At 32.1% G+C, this 3,560-nt stretch overlaps 1 long non-coding RNA gene across 1 annotated transcript; it reads right to left on the bottom strand.

The window, feature by feature from the left end:
* Positions 1-278: 278 nt before the first annotated feature.
* Positions 279-2,790, bottom strand: LOC126885303 (uncharacterized). The gene is made up of 2 exons (XR_007698376.1): positions 2,119-2,790; positions 279-1,485 (listed from the first exon to the last, which is right to left on the bottom strand). It is a non-coding gene; the product is annotated as an uncharacterized LOC126885303 (long non-coding RNA).
* Between the last annotated feature and the right edge of the window lie 770 nt (positions 2,791-3,560).

Here is a 3,560-nt window from a genome sequence, read left to right as displayed (position 1 = left end):
CGGCTCGTTTGCATGCCTGTCGAAGAACAGTAGCTCAACCTAAAGAGAGATGATGACTAGAAAAAGGGAAATCTCTTAAGTTAAAAATATATGTTCAGAAAATAAATTAGATAAATATAATAATATAATAAAAATAGAAGAATATAGGAGATAAATAAAATAGACTGAATTATGGGCGCCAGAAGTTGGAATGGACCAAACTTCCAGGTATCTTACACTGCTGTTAAATAGTAAATATATTAAATTCAAAAATGGGAAAAAAAATAATGGATATACAAAACAAATAAATATTTATTAAATATAACTACTTAGATTTTTGACAACCTCTGAGTTAGAAAAATACAAACTATGTAACTCTAAAATGACAATGGGAAATAATTACCTATAGTAATATAAATATAATCTATAGTTACATTAGTAATGGAGTAGCTCTTATATGGAGCATACCCCCAACTTACATATACTAGGTTAAATAACAACCTTCACCAAATAATTGTACGATTGCAATACGTACAGCAACGTTAAACCCTATAGAACTAATGAACCAGAATATAATTAAGGGAGGATTATTCACAATGAATAATTTCCGTAACTCTCAAAGAGTTAAATAGGCACTAGCCTCATTAAGGTGAACCTACGGTCTACTTGATATATAAAAATCAGTTGCTTCGACACGTAGTCACTAAAAAATATAACAAGTAAAATGGATAGCTATTCAAAGGGAATAGCGTCCAAAGATATAATTAGAAATTGATTAAATGAATTTAAGTAAAGTTAAGCAAATAAGTTAAATAATTATGATTGACTAAAGAAAGATTAAAGTTATATGAATAAGTTAATAAATTAAGCAAATTAAGAGGACAAAGTATATAAATTTAAATTGATAAGTGGAGACAAGCAAGGTTAGTACTAAAAATATAAAGTTAATTAAGTAAATAAATGGTACAAGTAAATTTCAGGTAATATATAAAGGTAAAGAGAATCTCATATGGGGAAAAGATGATCTGAGCTCAAACCTCTTTGACCAGAGAGTTTACTGGTTTGGGGAACACTATCAACTATTATAGATATATAAAAACAATATGCAACTTAAATATTGAAACAAAATATGTGCGATAAACTATAAAACTTAATCATCAAAATAAATGTCCCGAGTCTTATACAAAAAATGAATGTGGTGTAATAGTGGAAGTGACAATCACTAGCAGATACTAAGTGTCCCAAAACAAACCCTAAATGGTCCCCGAGAGTGTCCTTGCTACGGATTCCAAAATCCCTGGTAGGCGAATTAGCACAGGGATGGTGCTAGCTTGTACCAATTAATATACCGATGCCCTTCTGGGGTGCAGAGGGCAGGATAAAAAGTAGGTATGTGGGAGGTTCTCCAGGCTGGTCTCCAAATGACCTGGCTTGGCGTAGAACGGTTGCTCCCAGTTGTGAGGGGAGCTGACGGACTGGTTACAGTTTAATATTTCCCCCAAGTGGCTAAAAACAAACATGTCCCGTTTTAGTTTCAATGTCAGAATCTAAGGAAAGGTCAAAGAGCCAAAGGAAAAGAAATGAGATATTTTTTTTTCAGAATGAACAACAAAAAGATCATTAGCAAAAACAATGATGGATTTGACCTTGATTCACATTACACACATTAATTTGGGATTTAACTTTAAATTCAATATTTAATACAGAATATGATTTTTATCTGAAAAATATGTCTATAAAGGGTATTTTTTTTATTATTAAAAATGGTATGGGATAATGTAATGTGTTGTAAATTTTAAGAAAAATACTGGCTTTTGGAACGAATTTAAGGTGGCTAGAATACACACAATCTAATAGAATAGAGAATAATGAATGTAATCTGTAAAATTTGAATTCAATATTATGAGGTTGACATAACCACACAAATCAAATGATATAATTTACAGGATATGTGACAAGATAATCTTCGTCTGAGTCTATATTTTCGAACTATGGATATAATTAAAGATACTAAATTCAAAGAACAACTTGGATTCATACATTTACAGAAATAAATTCAATAGGAATTTAATATGACATGATAGCGGCCATATTCGTTCCTTTTTCTCAAACTTTTTTAAGAGTCAAAAAAAAATTTACCGGATGACATGACTTCCAATTCCTCCGGGATCTCCCAAAACTTAGTCTCCTAGCTTCTCCAAAACACCACCAATAATTTGCCACTAAATATCACTTATAAAAGCTTGAAACTATTGTATTAAAATTTCCGTCCTTTTCAATCAGTCATCCGCCACTTTTCCGTTCTAGCGTACCAAGCGAAGTGTCCAATATTTCCTGTCGTTAGACGAGAAGCCCCACAGAACGAAACTCACCTGACAGCGAATGGTGTCTAATACCAACTGAAGTACTTGTGCCAACTAATAGTTAAGTATGACGTCAGTCAAAGATTTATTTTAGTTAGATCTTATTATTTTTAAGTATAATTTAATGACAAACCGTTATTAAAATTTAAATAAAATAACTATAAAGATAATTAAAGTTAACGGACTGTTATACGTAGTCCCTTTGTTCCCCGCCGGTAAAATGTAGAATGGTCGCTGTGAAGATCTGAATGTGTGGTGAGTGCTCTGAGAGGATTTTTTTTTTCCACATAGTGATGGATTTAATGGAAAATCGAAGCCTCTTGAGAGTCAAAAACGCAGTTCTACAAACCGGCATTGTTGTCCATTGTTTCCTGTCTTATGTATGATGGTCAAGCCCCGATTTCATCGAAGAAATGTCGTTCCTGTTCCGTGATGTTTTGTTTCCAGTTCCCAGAAATGAAGTCTCCAAGTCCCCATTGTCCTGAAATTGAAGATTGAAGCCATGTCCTCCCCTGCCCCAGGTCGATGACCCCGTTTTGTTTTTGTTTGTGTACCCCGTGTGACAGTAAATAAAGGTATGATACATTTACTAATTTTGTTAAATTTCAAGAGGATAATATACTAAAGTTTATTGGTAAAGAGTTTAAAAGTATAATAGTCGCTTTCAAAATGGAAAAGTTTCTTGTAATAACGTTTGTTGTTAGTTTGATATCTAAAGATCCCGTAATATAATATTTAAAAGTCCTGTTTTGCTATGATAGTTGTTTAAAATTGTTTTGTTTGAATATAAATTTGCATATCATGTAATAAAAATAAAATGACAGTGACTTTGACATTTGACAGCTACGTCAAATCTTGTGTTTGTTTTGAAATCGTTGAAATACACTGCTAAACAAAGTTAAATTTTGTTGTATTCAAGAAAAATAATGTAAAATTGAAGATTTTTTGTACGGAATTAATGTAAAAGCTTTGTGGACATTTTGTCCTGTAGTAAAGTCAATAAGTTTGAGGTTTTAAATAAATGTTTGTGAAAGTGTACCTATTTTATTTCTCTTATATAACCCTTTGGAGAAAATTATTAACCAAATGTCTAATGCAACTGTATAAGTTTTAGTACAGAAGAAAGAATATGGCATAGAAGCCAGTAAAAGAAAAGATGTTGCCCAGTCTAACCCCAAAGAGGAATCAATGATGAATGTCCCCCCATTTGGTACCCCG

This window comes from Diabrotica virgifera, chromosome 5 (genome assembly GCF_917563875.1).
Source record: "Diabrotica virgifera virgifera chromosome 5, PGI_DIABVI_V3a".
Classification (NCBI taxonomy): domain Eukaryota; kingdom Metazoa; phylum Arthropoda; class Insecta; order Coleoptera; family Chrysomelidae; genus Diabrotica; species Diabrotica virgifera.
Note: the sequence above shows the minus strand (reverse complement) of the source record. Positions and strands in the feature narration are given on the sequence as shown.